The sequence below is a fragment of the Protopterus annectens genome, chromosome 7.part0, assembly GCF_019279795.1.
Source record: "Protopterus annectens isolate FY-2018-M chromosome 7.part0, PAN1.0, whole genome shotgun sequence".
NCBI classification, from domain to species: Eukaryota; Metazoa; Chordata; order Ceratodontiformes; family Protopteridae; genus Protopterus; species Protopterus annectens.
The window spans coordinates 1,615,165,385-1,615,186,240 of NC_056739.1; positions in this window are offsets into that span (position 1 = coordinate 1,615,165,385).

Here is a 20,856-nt window from a genome sequence, read left to right on the forward strand (position 1 = left end):
TGAGGATTGCCACAGTAACATATACACATTGTAGAGTGGAGTCAGTTTTGCTTCCATTGTCTGTAAAGTGATGCATCATTGTCATTTCTTGCAATTACATTCTGTTGGTTCTCATAATAATATTGCTCTCTGGTTTGTTGCTAGATCTTTTCTGATAAATTCAACCCCCAGTATTCATTTCTCAGGTGTTTCTTTTGCATTTCTCCTTGAGGGGCATGTATAACTTTTTTTGGAGTGCACTGTATTTTTTTCTTTGTTAGTACATGACAGCAAAAAGGCTCAGAATTATTTAAATTATTCAAAAAAGAAGGCATACTCAAGCTAATTCCCATTCAGGGATTCTACAGCTGCTATTTTGTCAGCATTCTATTTTGTGTACGTATCTGAAGATTGCATAGTTTTTAATATATTACCTTTTTGTTTTCTTTAGATGCAAACATCTGAATACTTTTATATAATTTTGCAGCTGCAAATCCTTGGAAATCTTGACGAGTATTTTAATTATCGAATCTTTGTTTCTAGAAATTAAACTAATTGGATATGTCCCAAGTCCTTCAGTAAAGTGGTATGTGGAAACTAACCACCAATTCAAGAAAAAAACCTAGACTAAAAAAAAAAAACTTTGCAGATGAAATAATTCCTATGGAGAAAATGTCTAAGGGGCATTTTTCAGTTTCTCTAAATAGTTGTTTTCTCATTCCCTCTTTCTCAGAACTAAGTAAATAAAAATTAAAGACCAGAGGATTATCAAAAGTAGTTTTGTTCATTCTCTGTTCGCAATATCTTTGCATCCATCAAGAGATAACGTTGTCTCCAAAGTTTGACAAGCACAAGATTTTCTATGTCACCTCTTCAAGCACATAATTCCTCCATTTACTTTAAGAGTCATTAGAAAGGGTCTATATCACATAGTCGAAGTTTAATAACTTCGAACAAGGAATGTTCGAACCACCCTGTTCAAAGTTAAAAAACTTCGATTATTGATAAAAAAACAAAAAAAAAAAAAAGAAAAGAAAGCAAAATAAACTGCTGTAAGCAGGGGGCAAGCCCCCCTTCACCCCCCACGCTACTTAAATATACCAACTCCGATATCGCACCACCTTGAACAAAATGGAAACCTCCCCTTATGGAGATTTCCATTGAAACGCTCAAACTTCTGCAAATTCAAACTTATGGTCGTGACCATATGAGGTTCAAACTTGCAGACGTTCGACTATCTGATAGGAACCCATTAGAAATACCCTACTGCCATCACTGCCTCCTGATCCAGATCAAAGGAAGCTAGTGAATAGTATATATATGTATGGGTCTACTTCAGATTGTCAAAACCCCATATAATTGAAGACTACGTTGGTGAGATGACAATACCGAAAACCCATTTCAGAGAACCACCACAGCAATAAAGATCTTCCCAGGTAAGTAACCACTCATCCAAAACGTAACAAAACCTAAACTGCACCATCCCTAACCCATCCAGGTGGGGGGGCTGCATCTCCTATACCCCCCAATGTGGGGAGCTGTGCCCCCCAAACCCCCCTAACTAAATATACCAACTCTACAATCGCACTAGAGTTGGGAAAAGGGCAAAGTTCGCCTTGTTGGACTATAGGTTACTTATCCTGAGATCTTTGTTGCTGCTGTGGTTCACTGAAATGGGTTTTTGACATACTTCTCAACCTGGAAACATCAAAAATCTGGACAAAGACCCATGAAAAATAGGTACAACTGGCCAAAAATCTGTACATTGATTAACATAAAATGTGTATACATAATTATGTAACCCCACCCACACCAACGGAAATGTGGGATACCAACTTTCACACGCAAACTGAAGCACAAACAAAATATGGTCATGAAACACAAACTAAGCAGAAGAAAGGTAGTGTTTTATTTATATTAATATTTGAACTTGTGCAAAACTAAAATACAATTTTCTTTCATAAAAATAAAATTAACTGCTGTCCTAGCATCATTTTGACTGAGTTGCCCCTATCTCATTACTTAGTTGTGGTTGCCTATATATGTAGCTAGAATTGTTATTGCACTTGAGACGGGCAAATTAGAAACCTTCTAAGATAAGGCTGCACACCACGGGTTACATGCTGTATGCATGGCTACATCTGTGTATGTCTTCATGCCCCATTCCATTCCTTGCCTTCCAGATGTCTTGTCACAGCTCTGTTCTGCAGAACAGTGCTTGAGTATCCACCTTTCCAGTCCCTTCTAGGACCAACTAGGCAGCCCTTTGTGCCTCCCTCCATTTTCTCTGGGGATCAGAGAAAGAAAGAGACAGAGAGTGAGAGAGTTGTGCACTGATAAAGCTCCACCTCACACCAGTTCTCCCAACCCAGATCATTCTCAGAACTTTGACAACAGAAGAGTCACTGGATGGGTGTATCACAGAACTGCTTTTAGTTTGTGCTCTTAACCTGTTGTAATTCAAAGTTATAGTCATCTGGTCATACTGGGCTGAAATACATATAACCTGTTTCTTTACATGTAAGTAAACTCAGACTGTGTTATACATTAATTTTTAAAATGGCAGCATTTGTTCATCCCAGTGGTATTAAATGGTACCACTTTAAAAAATATAAATTAATTTACAATGCTAGCAATAAATGCAGTGAAAATAACTCTGCCGAGAGTGATACATGCTTGTTACATTATTAGCTAGATAAATAGTGGTTTCTAATTTAATAATTCTAGTATATGCACTTAATCTTTAATGTCATATTAAGGATATACATCATCAAAAGGGGGCAGAAATGGGCACTTAAGTTGCAGAAGGTGGGTATGAATTTGGTGTACATTGCAAGTTTCTGGTTATTTTGTGGGGAAGTAATTTGGAAGCGGTTGTGCTATTCCAACAAACAAACCTGCATCATAAATTCTGGAATTATGTGTATAGCAGGCTCACTAAATTCAGAGTTCCAAGTAATGACCACCTCAAGCTAAAACAAAAGTTGCAAATTACTCCCAGTTCTATTTTACATGACAAATTCCATTCTGTAGGTAGACTAATTTATGTTTTCTCAGTAAACAAAACTGTTTTGGCTTCCGGTGATGTATTTATGTACTAACACATTTCACTCATCATAGCTGTTCCTGTCACTTTATCATTATATGGCCATGGTCAAGTCAGGTACTTAATCATTAGTTCTCAATTTGTAACTTGTCACATATACAACAGACTGGAATTTTCCTTGTCACCAGTTTCATTTTCAAGAGGGTTGACTAGCAATTTCGCAAACAGTAAACTAGCAAGGATTTTATCACTCATTCATTTTTTTTTTTATTTTATATGGAGGTGGAGAAGGAGCCTGAAGAAGAAGGAGAACTTGTAGACATGATATATTTCCTCATCATGACCTCTGCTGACTGCTCCGAGTCCGATGAGACTGCAACTGCACTCTGTCGATGACACAGTAAAATGAACAGCTTGGGGTTGCACTTGTCTGGCTTGCTCTATCTAAACTAGTAAACTAAAGTCTCTACCTAAATTAATTAAAAGTGAACTGCTCTCTCTCTCAGTTGTTCACTACTGACCACGTCTCTCACTCTGTCTGAAGTTCTTAACTAAACTGGCTGCTGCACGTTGCGGACTGTAAACATAAACAGTAAAGTCAGTCACACCCCTCAAGCCCTCAGCCGAATTCCAACAGGCTGGCAGGCTGCTTATGAAGCTGACATTATTGTGCACACCCCTGCACACAAGGATTTCAGCAAAAAAAAATCACAAAAAATTTTAAAAATTTAAAAAAAGACCAGAAAGATTTGGAATTATGGGGGCTACTCAGGAATTCGTGGCACCCCATTATATGGACCTCAAAACTAGTGAATACCAAGGAATTTGTGATGGTTGAGAGGTATGGGTTTCGATATTGTCCTCTTAATGATGTGAACTTTGATTATATGGGATTTCGATGATCTGAAGGGTATCCATATATATTATATATATATACATATATTATATATATATATATATATATATATATATATATATATATATATATATATATATTATATAATTATATATATATATATATATATATATATATATGTAAATAGTTATATAGCTATATATATATATATATATATATATATATATATATATATATATATATATATATATATATATAGATAGATAGATATATATGTAGGTAACTATAGATATTGTGATGACCCACCACTGGACCAGTAATCAAGGATCCTCAATCCTCACCACTGGCAACAGTTGGAAATGTGCACTGGGAGGATAACAGGTTCAAACACACAGTATTTTCAGATGCAGCTCTCTGCATCAAGTGCAATTTCCCTTAAGAGCACACAGAGACCACAGTCAGTCTGGGGCTGCTTTCTCTCTTTCTCCAGATCCCCAATAAGACTCCACACTGGCACAGCTATAGAGTTGAGATTTCAGCTGAGAGGGCAAGTCAAGACCTCAGGCACCTCTCTGCCAAACAGTGCTTTGTGTCCCTGCCCAAGTAGCTGGCATACACACACTTTGAGGTTTGATTCACACACACACAAACACACACACACACACACACACACACACACACACACACACACACACACACACACACACACACACACGCACACACCCCTGGGAAAGGCTGGCGCAAGCTTACTAGCTATGCCCCTTTAGCCCAGACTATAAGGTAGTTATCACTGCCACCAGCCAACTCCTTACCAGGAAGGCCCTTAACAAAGGGTGTCCAATCTTACTGTGTAATATTAATATTAATACAAATGGTAGTCTGACCAAGAGCAAGGCTGTTAGGAGTGGCCCACACAGTGTCATCAAATAAATATGCAAGTACTCTCAAAACTTAAATATCTCTAGACAGAACAGCCACAATGAAAAGTTTAAATATATTTAATAATATATAATAAATGGACAACTAAATACTCAGTATATTTTTACAGTGACATTGGAGTTCAAAATTACAGGAGATATTTAAAACAACATTGCAGGACAGTCTCAAAATAAAGAAAGAAAAATATCTCAACTAAGATTTGCTATATTCCTGACTATGAATAAGAAACTTACTTACAGAACAAAGTAGATAAGGTGAATGGATCTTCTAGTTGTTGTCAGGTCAAAGACAGACTACAGAATGCCCTGTCTCTCTAAGAGACTTCTCAAATTAATATCTCAAATATTACTTCTGGGATAGCAGGCAGAATGATAAAATTTTTTTTGCCAAATGACTCTATCCCAGTTGAACCCCCCCCCCCCCCAGCTGGAAGCTAGCAGCATTTAGCATCTACCTGCAGAAATACATAGGTTTCCGATCTTTGGCAGATGCTGGAAGTCATAAAACAATTACATTCCTTCATGTTTTCAAAACTAATAATTAGTTCACTTTGAAGACAATACAGAAAGCTTCTCAGCACAGGCACGTGTCTTTAGCTGCCTTGAAAACTGAAAGATACCATCTTTTATCATGTAGCCATAAAGTAATTTAATTTCAGCTATTTTTCTGAAGTTAATCTCTTGTATTTCAGTTTCCACTGTTAAAATATATACATTTAAACAGTTACAATAGTGCATGCACATTTATGTTCTATTCCAGTAGGGCACACTGTGGTTGCATTTCAAACAGCACTCTGCAAAAAACTTTTCAACACACACTTCTGTGCCTGCAGTTTGATATACACATGACATACAACAGCACAGTTCATAAATGTTTGATATAGGTGACACTGACATGTGGTTTGTAAACTCTAGTACCACGGCAGTATTTTCCTTTGGTCACAGTTGTTTGACCAAAAGGTTAAAATATAAGTTAGGGGTGTGGAGGCAAAGCCCCCCTGTGTAAAGCATTGACTGATATACCATGTGTGTATGTGTGAGTGAGAGTATGGTGTGTGACTGGATAATGTTATATTGTGTAATGATTATAAAATTAAATAATTTAGTTTCCTTTTGTATATGGGAAAGCCTTGTGCTTTTTCTGAGAGACAGAAAGGGGGGGGAGAGAAAGAGAGACAAAAACTGAGACTTGGTGGACACAACATAGTATGTGTCATTTCAGGAAGCTTGATAAATAACAGATTGGAGAAAGAGTCTAACCTCTGAGAAGTCTACATTCCTTCTGGAAGCTGTCTGGATCATCTCTGTAACACATTACAATAATCCCATCATCACTGACCCTCTTTTGCCCATTTTTCGACATGGGGTTGGGGTTTTGCATCATTTGTCACCATCTCTTTCATTTCAAAGTTCCTCTTCTACCTTCTTCAACAGTCATGCTTGAATGTCACAGATCTTCTCTTACACAATCCATTCATCTCTTTGCTGGATACCCTTGTTTCTTCTTGCCTTTTGCCTGTATGTCCCAAATATTCTTCACCAGATAGTCTTCTGTTTTCCTGCTCATGTGCCTGAACCATAGTATTTTGTTCTCTTTTTTCCTTCTTCTCAATTGTAGCTACTTGGTCTTCTGCTCCAATGTCCTCATTATTTCATTTGTCTCGTGGTGTACATCATCTCATGCACTTTGTGTCCATTACCTCTAGCATCCTTAACTGTTCTGCCTTAACTTTCCATGTTTTTGTACCATACAGTAGTACTGCTTGCACCACTCCTTTATACACCTTACTTTTCAGCTACTTTGGCATTTTTCTGTCTCGCATTCTCCCTGACACTCAGTGTCAGTTGAATGCAGCTCCTCTAATTCTAACTTTGATCTCCTCTTTCGGTTTTAGTTCTCCTTTACCACTCCTTCCACATACCTGAATCTGTTAACCTATTCCACTATTTCCCCTTCTATCTCAGTCTTCAGCTTCTTCTAATTTCTCCCATTTACTGCTATTACAACAGTTTTATCTGTACTCATTTGCATCCCTTGCACCTTTAGTTTTGCTTTCCATTCCCCTATCATTAGCATATAGCAGCTGTGTTGATCTGTCATCTCTGACCTGTTTGCTAATATTGTCCGCCAGTGGTATTACAACAATGGTCTCAGTGTTGAACCCCGATTCACATCCATTCCCAGTTGGAACCACATCACCACATTCTATGTGAATCACTATAGTCTGCACATGCTCACATATACATGTATACATGTACATACATACACACACACACACACACACACACACACACACACACACACACACACACACACACACACACACACACGCACACACACACACACACACACACACACACACACACACACACACACACACACACACACGTACACACACACGTACTCACACACATACTCACACATGCACACAAATGCATAATATTGATTTCAACCTTGATAATTCTCATCAGCATTTTTCCAAGTACTTCTTTACTTTATCTCCACTGAAATATGTTTTATTAAAAATACTATAGTTAGCCATTTAACTGTTCTTGGGTAACCACACAGTATTTTGATGTTACTCTGCTTTCATTCTTGTTCTTCTCATGTTTCTACTTTTCATATGTTTACTATTTCTCTGTAACCCGCTGATCAAGTACCTGCTGTTATATAAACTTTTATGGCTGTTACCTGTTGTTATGTAACAGTTATACCTCTTTTATATACTGTTTGATGCCTTTTGGCCTGGATTATGACTGAAAACAGTCCTCAGGCAAGCTCACTTACCAGTTAACAAGCACAGATATATAAATATATCTATTTGCAATGAAAGTGGCTTACTTACATCACAGTAATTTAACAATCGGCATCGATAACTGGTTCCTTAAGCATTACAATATTTGTTTCAATTACTATTCATAACTCTATTCCCAGGTCATATCTTGCTCTACCAGAATTCCTAGAAAATAATTATCTCAGACATATTATGCACAAACTTTGCAAGATACTGCATCATTCCAAGAAACCTTTGCTATGCCTCCTTCTCTTTTGGCTATAATATCTGAAAAATTGCTTGGATCTTTTTCTAGGTCAGGTTAGCCTTTCTGATGTTAGAATGTGACACGTCTGTCTGATGTGGTCACTCTGGATTTATGTTTGCTCTTCACTTGAAATTATGCTGTTTAATCTAGTCAGCAGCAGTATTAGTCTTGTGACATGCTCTTTTTGAGTCTCACCTCCCAACAGCAGATCATCACTTATGTTTACAATACCTGCTAAGCCATCAATTACCTGAACAAAAGCTCATTGGAACACCTCTAATGCTGATGAAATACCAAGCCTTCCTACTGGCATATTAAATGTACAGAATTTGGAGCTCTGTCATCTAGCTGTATCTGTCTTAAACTGTGCCTTACATCTAGTACTGAGAATAATTTAACATTTGACATTTTTAAAAGACTTTTTCAACAGTAAACAAAGGTTTACACTGTCCTTTATTCACTCTGTTCAGATATTGTGGATCTGTATAATTCTGAGTCCTGTCTGATGATTTTAATAATTTATTAATGGCACTTAAGATTTCGTTTATCTCCATTTCCTGTTCAGCTGTACTTCGGAATATTACTGGCACTTTCAGAGAGTTTATCACTGTCACTGTCACTGTCACTGTATCATATTTTATTTTCTTGTGTGAGTCGCTTTGCAAGCTTTCTAAACCTGTGAATAAATTAACATAGGCATGTACAATATTACTACTTTGACTTAGCACCGTATCTGAAATGTCACCGTAAATGTGTGATTGTGAATACATGCACTCATTTTTATGCTGTGAAGTATTTTCACCATTCCTAGTTTCTCATAAGCCATACAACAAAAAGTACTAGTAGAATGTACTTCATTAAATATTACTATTTGAACAAGAAGTCTGAATTGTTTATTTTGTACTTGCATACCAACAGTTTCTGACCAACTAGTGCCATCTGGTATCCAAGATAAGTTAATGATGTAAACATAGTTCTGCTTTCATACCTGTCAATTTCGACCTGTTTAGAAGTCTTTGCTGACAGGATATTGCAGTTTGTGCCCATGTCTATTTTAACTTTAAGTTTATAACAGCTCCCATTAATTCTCAATAACCAAATATTTGAATATACTTATTTTTGCTTTTACAAATCCTAGAGAAATGACTTGTTCTACCACAGACTCTGTATGAATGATTAAAAACCAGACATCTCTTCTTCACTTACTCATAGGCATGCCTACTACAAGCATGCATTACAACTGCATGATGATTTCTTTGACCTTAAGCTTGGACTCTCATTTACCTCTCTTTTTCATATACTTTCCCCTTGCAACACATCCTGAATTTATTTCTAATTATTACCTCAGTATTTGACACATTTCACTTTATAGGCATTCATTTTTCTCAACCAATTTTAACTGAGTATTATTAATAATGTAACCTACTCCATCCATCCACAGTGTTGATAAGATCAAGTCTGTTGCTGTCACTTGCTTCATTTCTTATACTACAGATTATTCTTTCTTATTAGAGAATCATTCAACTCACCAAACTGACAATCTTTGCCTGTATTCTTCAGGCCAGTAATATAAATATATGTGGAGTGTCTCTGGGACCTTGTGCTCCAGTAAATATCAAATGTCTAATATATGGCAGTTTCTTACTGAGATTATAATAATTACTGGAATTTCCCTAAGTGCTGCTGTTCTGCCTTTTTCCTCTTCAAGAAAAAGGAATAGGTTAAATACCTTTATGACTGATTCACCAGTAACAGGTAGCTATGCAACTCAGCACAGTGTACCTTGTAAGACTTTTCAATAAATCTACTTGCAAAAAAATGTGTCAGAATTCTGGAGCTAAAGCTTTCAGATTTCAGCAAGCTTTCAATGTTCTACCAAGGTCCCTTCTGTTAAAGGAAGGAAGGAAATCCTGATTGCTGCAGCTGAGTCATAATTTTAAAAGATATAGTAAATAACCCCGTGATGTCAATATTCAGACTATGAAATCTATCAGTCAGCTGTACAACTGTGTATTATACTAAATGCACATTGCTTCAACTCATTGTTTTTAAAGTTACAGAAATACACACACACTCACACACACACACACACACACACACACACACACACACACACACACACACACACACACACACACACACATACACAGGTCTGTCTGTCTGTGAGCACTGATGTGCTTGCACATGTTCTTCCTGCGTTGGACTAGTCTGCATCCAGGACTGTCTGCTTGCCTTATGGCTACTGTTTGCTGGAAAGACAGGGTCCAGGACCTGCATGACCTTGGAAAGTATAATTTAGGTACTATAAAATGAATGAATGGGGACTCATTTTAAAAGATGGGTGATTAATACAGGGAAAGAACCTTCTGGCAAAACAGATTTGTAATATAATACTAAAATAAAAAAGTAATTTATTTGAATGTTTATTAGGTATAAGGAAAAACTAAGAATTAATATTTAGTAGAGGCTAGCGTATTCCATAAGGGTACATATGCTGAATTAGCATATTACTAACATATGTAAAATACGATCTTAAATTCATGAATAATTGACAGTGGCTCAGTGAAGGATACTTCAGTAGGTTACTCAGAGGTGCCAGGAAGGGGCCATATTCAGACAACATTTTAGTATTTTGCTAGTAAAGTTTATAGTGAAAAATCTCAAGTGGATCTTAAACAGAGTCATTATTATATTTTCATTAGCAGAAGGATAATGGTTCTTTGATTATATGGTAGGAAGTTTGTAGAATGTGTAGGCGGCAGATGGGATCGGATTAATCCTGTTATTGGTAAATAAGGGGAATTAAGTTAATTGCAGGAATATATAGCTAAATGTTAAATATTTAAGGGAATGTGTTCCCTGTTTAGTTAGCACCAGTTAACTTAAATTACATAAGGCTTTTAAATATAATGAACAGGTTTATCAACAGCACTTTATGCTTTGCAAGATTACTCTTAGAAGTCAATATCACAGAGAAATGGGTTTGCTAACTATATTTTACAGGGAAGCATAGTGGTGGTGCGTTAGCTATCATAACTACCTCACAATGCTTTGATAATCAGCTTTGATTCTCAGCTGAATTAGTTCTCTGTGCTTCCTGTTTTTTTTTTTTGTTTTTTTTTTTTTGTGTGTGCAAGTGCTTCACTTAACTTCAACATCCCAAAGACATGCCGCAGGGGAAATGGCAATCCTCCTCCAAATTTCCCCTCTATTTGTTACATTTCAGAAATATAACAGAAGATACCAGGACAGGCTAACTCTCTTCCTTCATAGAAAATATTCCCTTCCTAACTACCTTTTACCAGCATTCACAATACTCAACTACTAAATATCTTACAGTTCTGCAACTTCTTGCTTCCTTTAAATTCCTACTTCCCCTCTACCTCCCATTAATAAAGTACAGATCCGTTTCCTTAATCAAGCTACTCCTTAGCTTACCCACTATTCCTTTCCCCCCACTGATCCATCTCTCATCTTATCATGATTCAGTAATTCTTCTCAATATCTCTCCAACTCCGCAGCTACCACCTTTCCAGACTTTATCCATAAACTCTCCATACATCTCACTAAACCTATTTAATGATGTTCCTCATGTACCTCAAATATAGATCAATTAACTCCATTTTATCTCAAATCAAAATACAGTTAAGTGGAAAAGTACTCTCAAAAACAATAATCAATAATATCTCAAAATAATAAATCTTCTAAGGAGAGACATTCACCCTAATCCTTGTCCCACGTATTACAACCAACACAGTTCTCTTCCACATACTACTCCAGCTCTACAATGGTCAACTTCCCCGGCCTCAGTAATTTAACTTTTACCTCCATAAATATTAGAAGCATTTGACATAAAACTACTGAACTACATGACTGATTACCCAACACAAGCTTGATGTTTTCAGTATAACTTAAACTTGACTTAATCCCAGTATAATTGACTCCAAAATTGCATTCTCCAAGCTATAATATCATCCGCAATTATCCTATAAAGAGGAAAGGCTGTGGTATTGCTTTAATATTTCCAAACAACTACCACATTTTCTTCACAACAAACATATGTCAAAATTCAATTTCGCAGAGCTTTGCTATACTGGAAGATATCCTATGCTGGATCTCCATAACATTTTCTCAAGAAAAAATACAACTAGGTGATGTCAATATTGGGAGGACATAACCTCTAAATCCCCTATATCCAGCATGAATTTATATGATTTCACAAAACTAACTAATAGCCTCACATATTATAGCAAGAGATACAATTCCTTATTAGACTGGATCTTAGTATCAGACCTCAGCAAATTCACTACCATAGGTTTAGTGTGAGACTCTCTCAGTGACAATCTCCCAGTTTGTATAACCAGACATATAACACATCTACTTAAACAGCATATTTATAAAACAGCATGCAACCTATCCAGGTTTAAATCAGAAATATTCAATACTACCCTATTATCTATTAACTGAAGCATTCTAAAAATACTCTTTTTAGATGATGCTGTAAATGAATTCAGTACAATTTTCCTGAATATCCAAAGTAGCCTTGCACCTCTTAGAAGGAAAAGATTTAAAACAGATAATGAAAATTGGTTATCCAAAAATAGAAAATGGTAATACAGGACAGAGGAAAAATGTGGAAAGAATGCCAAAAATACAGAGCACCACAATATCTTGAAAACATCAGAATGCTCTGCAAAAGTACTAAAAAGCAAATAAATGAAGGCAAAGAAAAAAAACTATGCTATAACAACATTCAAAGCAATGATAAACACAACCCTAAAAATGTTTGGTCAGCCATTAAGGAAATCTTAAATTCCAGCCAAAAATTCAGCCTTAACCCCTCTCCCAATAACTCACCACTCAAAACCATAATAGCATCTAACGTTTATGTCGTAGCTAGTACAGTATTCCTTACCAAGTATTCCCCAAAATCTAATCTCTCTCTAAAATATCCTACATTATCCCTCTACACAAAGGAGGAAATTCAACAGATATCACTGATTTTAGACCCATAGCAATCTAATCCTCACTCACAAAAAAAAAAATTCTAGACTTGTTTGCCTTCAACATAGTTTACTACAGCAAACCTCTACTTCAAATGTCCTCACTAGGTCTATCTCAGCCTACCCTTCTATGGTTCAAACGCTACAAATACAATAGGTATCAGCCAGTAAAATGGTTCAAAAGCTACAAATACAATAGGTATCAGTCAGTAAAATGGCACTCCACCCTCTCCATATGTCTCAGTCACCCCTAGTGTACAATAAGGCTCTGTCCTTGGTCCCCTCTTCTTTACCATTCTCGCCAGCATCCGCCATACATCCATACAACAGGCCTCTCTAATACAATATACAGATTATTCCACACTCAATTGCCCATCAGTCAACCTGGCACATCTTCAAAAAATTATTCAGGAAGCCTTAACAGCCAGTAAAACATGGTTTTATAAGTCATGACTCATGAACCCCCCACCCCCAAAAAAAAAAAAAAACAAACGACTTATTTTTCCCTGAAACCTCTTTCTCATGAAAAAAAATGAAATTTAAAATTCCCCCTCTTAATAATACAGCCACTGAAGTTACTTCTTATAGCAAATTACTAGTGTTGAGAGTGGATGATAATCTTAAAGTTAACCTGCATATACAAAATTGCTTATAAAAATCACCAAAACTAGGAGTGCTTTATAGAGCCAAAAACCTTCTCACTAACATAACTAAAACTACACTTGCCAATACTTACCTCCTCCCCTCACTACTTTATGGCACTCCCATTCTTACTAATGCACAAACATCATAACAAATGATAAAAAAGCAAAACATAAACATTTCTATAATAAAGTGGCTAAATTTGCAGCAAATACCCCTTTCAGAAACAACCACTATATAGTAATAAAAAGCCCAAACTAGTTAGAACTACATCATCGACTAACATATACTCAGCTTCTTACCACCTATGAAATTATCTAGCATCCATCTGCTTGTCCAGCACAAAATATCATTCTACACAGCTATGCTCCCATTTACTCACTATAATCCAATACCAAAAACTCCTCTCTTTTCACAAACCTAGCAAATCTGCTGGGTGTGGTCTGCACACATGCCATGTGATTAAGGCCTGGGATGCCTTACCTGTGTCCTTGAGGTCCGTCTTTCCCTCCAGTCCTTTAAAACCAGTCTGAAAGACTTCCTAGCCAAAAAGGGTCTATGTCAAATCTTCGAGCACTTAAAATTTCGAACTTTACATGGTCGAGACCAAATGTTCAAAATTTCAAGTGTTTGAATATTGACTTTCAACAGCACCGTATGGTGCAGATAGGGAGAATTTTCCTTTTCTGCACTGAAGTGCGGTCTCGGAGTTGGCATATTTAAGTAGGGGGGTATGGGCGGTGCAGGGGGGGCTTGCCCCCTTGCTCACACTGTTAAGGTGTGTTTTTCTTTTTTTCTTTTATGTGATATTCGAACATCCAAATGTCGAACATTTGGTCTCGCCCATGTAATATTCGACATTTTGGATGTTCGAATATTTAAAATAGACCCACCAAAAAGTGGATCTATTCTTGCTCATCCCAAGGATAAACTATATCCCTAAATATGAACAACTACCCAATTCACACCTCACACCTCCTTACTCCCCCTTCTTCACTTGCTTCCTTATTTCAGTCAATTTTATCCCCTAACTCTCTGTCTAAATATGCCATAATCATGTTTTTAATTCCACTTCATAGTGTAATTCCTGATTGTATTATACTAACTTTCCTTTAATTTATCTAAATGACTAAAATTTTGCAAAAATATTAAATCTTTGTCATATAAGTTGTATCTACTCTTTACCAATATTTTCACATATATCTAATTTAGTATGATTATTTAAACTGTAGATGTTTTTGTATTATTTTTGAATATTGTAAAATTATAGTTCTTAACATGTTTTTGTAATTCTTTGGAGCTTTTCTCCTTGGACCTCCACTATAAATGGGAACCTACTCAGTCAGACTTTCCTGGTAATCAAATGTCAATAAATAAATAAAAATTTCCTGTTGGTGTGTGTATGTATGCATTTGTGTTCATGTGTCTATGTGTTTATGTGCACACATATGTGCGCACATAGGTGTGTAGGTGTGTGTATGACTGTGTTTGTCTGTGTGTCTGTGTGCATCCCGTGATAGCCTAGCACTCTGCTCAGGATGGTTTTCTACCTTGTGCTCAGTAAGTTTCCAGTTTCACCATTACCCTGAATTAAGTGAGTAATCAAAGAATAAATTAATGTATTAATAAATACTACACTTCATTTACGTGCTGCATACCATATGCCATTCCTCAGTGTTAGCTCTCAATATCTGTACTGAAAATCAATGCTACCAGTGGATATTTCAGCACATGAGCTAGTCACTTTTTTATATACTAATAAGCTCCCTAATGATGCCTTCACTGAGCCCAGTTCTATGCTATAGCCTTTGGACTTATGTGTAGCACTTACTTTCCTTACACTCCCAACACTTCCTCATTAGTGCAACCACTCCATGGTAGAAATCTACAGAACTGAGAGTTGTCTGTTTAAAAAGCATGCCTGTATCAATTACTGAGTCTTCTGCTAGTGTTTGTTTCATTACTCTGTTTTTGTTGAACCCAGATACCCACAAAGTTCCAGTGATTTGAACATGTGTTTCTGTCAGCAAACTGAATTCTTAGTTCAGCAACAAAAATATTACTTTGAGTATAGTTAGCCTTATAGTAATTATGAATAATGCTTATGGATAGAACTAAATATATCTGATGAGATACACAGACTTTAAAAGATTAATCACTTTTCATCATTGATTAATTTATTAACACTGTTTTTGATGATTCTTGTAGTACTGACAATCAGATGCTATTAACCAGTAAAAATAACAAAAAATATTTTTGTGGGAGGCAAGCCCATCATCCTATAATCCCCAGACTTTATTATTCTGACTCCAAGTGTACTGCAAGTCAGGGAAAGGAGAACTTCTTCCTGCAGAAACTTTGGTCGATATAATTATATCACTAAATATAGATATAGTTTTTATTGTGGACTTGTGTTAACAAACTTGTTTTCAACATTTAAGTATATACTTGTGCTAAATAACTCATTTTCAACAATTATATATATATATATATATATATATATATATATATATATATATATATATATATATAAATATAAATAATGCTTTTTAATCCTTTAGTTGATTTACTCAATTTTGATGGTTTAATTGCTATCTGAGGACCCCTCCATCTTATCATGACTGATCCAATCCTCATGTAACCTCCCTAACATCCACCATTTTGAAGATGCAGGTGTTGGGCCCTGTTGCTTAACATACTGTAATACACAGTTTCAACCCAAGCACTAATGTTATAACTTGGATAGTATGCTTCATTATAAATGCAACTATGAAAGCTTTGTTTGGCTAGTAAATGTTAGAGAGAAGTGTCTAATGCCTTATTTATACTGGCAAGTGTTAACGTATCAGTAATTTCATAAAATTTCTTGAATAATTTATCAGGAATTTCAGCACATTTCTTGAATAATTTTATCATGAAGGGTCTGCATGAATGCATCAACTTGTTGGCATCTGATCATTTATTTGAATAGTATAGTATAGGGACTGATATTTACTTCCTGACAAATAACCTTCCCCCAGATTCTCAAAAGCTTGCACGGAGTGCAAGATCGGTGCTGGAGCTCAAGCAGGCAATATGTCTGCCGTGTGATCCAGGAACAGCCTGCAGGGGCGTGCACGAGCGCTCCTGCACTAATCCTGCATGGACTAAGCCCTGGTATGCAAATCACCCCATGTGCAGGAGAAATCTATGGAAATGAGGTGATTTTGCAATCCAGGAAGCTTGCAACAATCCATGCAAGACTAGAGCTATCTGCAGAAATGTACTTGGTTAGTAACCAAGTACATTTCTGCAAAATCCAAAATAGAGCTGTGACAGCCCCAAATAAAGGCTGCATATCATGTAGTAGGCATGCCAATGGCCAAGTATAAGGCCACTGGCATTGCAAACAACAAAAATAATACAAAAATCAACTTTTATTTTTTTTTGGCTGATCTCGGCTGTTTAAGCGTATGGCAGCAGCGCGCAAATGGGATCGGGGGGAAAATAATAAAATAAACCCAAAATTAGCAGTCTGACTAAAATCACTATTCTGCCATGCAAGTCAATAGCAGGCAGAAGACCACCTGGCCAGTGAGTAGTGGTTGTTAAGTGGGGAGGCTCAGAGTGAGACATGTAACTATGTATTAGCAGGCAATCCTATGCAAATGAAAGGAAGGATAGTGAATCCCAGTTCTCCCCAGCATGTCAGTCAGGTCCCAGTAGTGTAAGAGTAGGAATAGCTTGGTGCAAGCCCAGGAGTTAGATGACATCATGGGGGTGTGTGTCAGGCATACTTTAAGCAGATTGGAGTCCTGTGGCTCGGGTTTACTCCTAGCTTAGCAGAGCTAAGCTAGTGGGTGTGTCTAAACCTGCCTAGCAGTCTTTACAGAGCCTAAGCAGGTGTGCGTGGTGCGCATCAGGTTTTACAGGAAGAAAAAAGAAGTTAAACCAGGAAATAGCTGCAATGTGCACATTTGAGCACTGTGTTTGTGCGGCGTGCACACGGGCTTAAACAGGAAGGCAATGGGAAGGGGAAACAGCAGTAGGAAGGTAATCAAGGAGAACTAGCTTAGCTGGCAGGTGAAATGTATCAGAATCAGCCAAATACACAGGCAGCAGACCAGCCCAGCCCAGAACACTACTATAAACTATGCAAACACCTTCCCCTCTGTTTTTTCCCACCTCCTACAGCAAATTGTTGAGCTGTGCCGGCCATGCCTTACACAAAAAGCTAACAGAGAGGAACCCATCCCAGTGGCTACCAAGATATGTGTAGGCCTATGAATACTAGCTACAGGTAACTTCCAAAGGCCAACTGGGGATATGATGGGGATTTCACAGGCATCAGCATCCAGGGTACTCCACCAGTTCCTGGATGCCATGTCAGCACATGTCTGTGAGCACACATATTTCCCCAACACCCATGAGGTGTTGGCCAGCAATATGCAACTGTTTCACCAAATAGCAGACTACCCTGAGGTAGTGGGTGCTATAGACTGCACACACATTATGCATCAAAGCACCACCCGGTGAGTGGGGTAGGGTCTACATCAACCGCAAGGGCTTCCCCCCATCAACTGCCAGGTCGTGTGTGATGCCCAGGGCATAATAATGAATGTGTGTGCTGGCTACCCTGGAAGCTATAACGATTCACACTTCTGGCAACTGACGCAGCTGTACCAGAGATTTGCCAATGGGGACATCCCTGATGGTCACCTAGTGGAGGATGCTGGATACCCACTGGAGCCATGGCTGATGACACCCATCAGAAATGCACACACACCCGAACAAGAACTCCATAATGAGGCACACACACAGACCAGAATTATAGCAGAGCATGTGTTTGGGATGCTTAAGTCACAGTTCTGGTGCCTGGACAGATCCGGTGGAGCCTTGCAGTACTCACCAGCTACATGTACCCAAATTGTCCTTGTATGTGCCATGTACACAATATGATCCTGTGGAAACAGCTGCAGCAGGAACAGAATGGGGCAGGGCCACACTGTCCCCTCACCATTGCCAAGGCCTGCACAGGCACAGAGTGACTTGGAGGAGGAACAATCTGAACCTGCCCCAGTAGGCAGAAGGAGGCATGGCCAGTATGCCCTGGCCTTGGCAAAGAGGCAACACATAGCACATACACTGGCACAGGAGAGACCCAGGGAATAACACCTCTCTCTGACTCTCACATACAGTAAAAGGGATGCCAGACATTACACTACTTGTGCTTAACCATGTGTAGGGAGTGTACTATGTGCATCTGACATAGGCAGCCCTGCAGCACCACTCTCAATACTGGGACACCCACAAGGTAAGTGACTCACACATGCCAGGCAGGGGGGTTCACATACCCAACAACAGTCACAGCCAGCAGAACAGGAGTAGACAAACACAAACAAAGACTGTGCTATGGCCTCTGAATGAAGTCTGTGGGTAACCTCCCCCCCCAGGCCTACACAAACAGACTACAACAGGTCAGGCAGTGGGATGTTAGTTCTGTAGGGTAGGAAGTCAGAAACTAATATGTAGGTAATTAAAAGCTAACATCTGTAGTACACCGGTATGCCTGTAGTCAGCACGATAGGTAAGCCTACAGAATGAAATGGAGTACCCGACATACCAGTACAGTCCTAGCAAATGTGTACAAGTGTCAGGTGGGCCTCCCCCATCCTATATAGACATTTAGTAACAGTCAGGTGTGCCACCCATCCTGTGTAGAAATGCAGAAATAGTCAGGTGTGCCCCCCCACCCTACGTAGACATGTAGTAACAGTTAGGTGTGCCCCCCCAATCCTGTGTAGAAATGTAGAAAGAGTCAGGTGTGCCCCCCCCAAGCTATGCAGAAATGTAGTAGCAGTCAATGCCAAATGATCGATGGATACCCTGCAGAGACAGCATGCAACCTGTAGGTGTACAACACAAAGGTCAACACTGCAGTACAAACTACCTGGACTCGATCCACACATTCAATACAGACGGCCATACTGGGCAAGCTCACACACTTACAGACATGAAGGCAATGTCAGTCGACAACACACTGAAAGGTCATACTGGGCATGCTCACACACTTAAACACATGAAGACCCTGTCTGCAAACACCAGTGAACCAGACATAACTGGCAGTCGCAGATATTAGTGCAGACACTCCTCAGTATGCAACACACATGCTTTGCACACACAGTGGACAGGAATACAGACATATATCTAAGGACAACACACTATAATAAGTAGACGTACATAGATGTGTGGAAGAGGGTGACTGTGACAATGAGCAATCCAGGCCTGTCCCACCCAGCACACAGCCAAAGGGCCACAACCACACGATGGCCAGATGTCACCCACTGCAGATACTAGCCACTGGTATCTGTCAGCATTACAAAGTATGTGGTGCACGTGCCAGCTGTTCAACATGACTGTACAAGGAAGTAGTCATCTAGCAGCTGTATACATGTACCTGTGAAATATGACCTAGGTTGTGCCCGCATGTGGTGTGTCAACCCCAAGATGAATGGGTTATGGCCCATGCACACACACTGCCCTCCCCAGAGCCCTACTATGACAAGCATGCTGAGGTCATCCACTGTGAAATACACCTTTGGGAGAGTTATAGCCCACTAATCTCCAAGACGCATCCCATAACTGCATACTGCTGTAGTGTGATAAACTAGTTAGGTAGGAGTTCTAACCCCAGCCTTGGCAACTGCATTTGTGTGTGTGTCTGTCTGACTCTGTCTGTGTAGACAGCAATGCTTTATAGGGTAGTCACACTCCCTACAAGTCAAATGCTCAACTTTGGCAAGGCTGCTGATGTCATCCACCTAGAAATACACATCTGGGAAGGTTGTAGCCTAGTAGTCTCCTTAGCATGTCCTGTATCTGCGTACTGCTGTAGTGTGATAAAGTAAGTAGGTAGGTGTTCTAATGCCAAACATGGCAAGTGTGTGTGTGTGTTTGTGTGTGTGTCTGTCTGTATAGGTAGCAATGCTTTTAATTGTAGTCACACTCCCTACAAGTCAAATGTTCAACTTTGGCAAGGCTGCTGATGTCATCCATCTAGAAATACATCTCTGGGAAGGTTATAGACTAGTAATCTCCATAGTGCGTCCTGTAACTGCGTACTGCTGTAGTGTGATAAAGTAGCTAGGTAGGTGTTCTAATCCCAGACATGGCAAGTGTGTGTGTGTCTGTCCGACTCTGTCTCTGTAGGGGGCAATGCGTTTTAGAGTAGTCACACTCCCTAAAAGTCAAATGCTCAACTTTGGCAAGGCTGCTGATGTCATCCACCTAGAAATACACCTCTGGGAAGGTTGGAGTCCAGTAATCTCCTTAGCACGTCTTGTAACTGCGTACTGCTTTAGTGTGATAAAG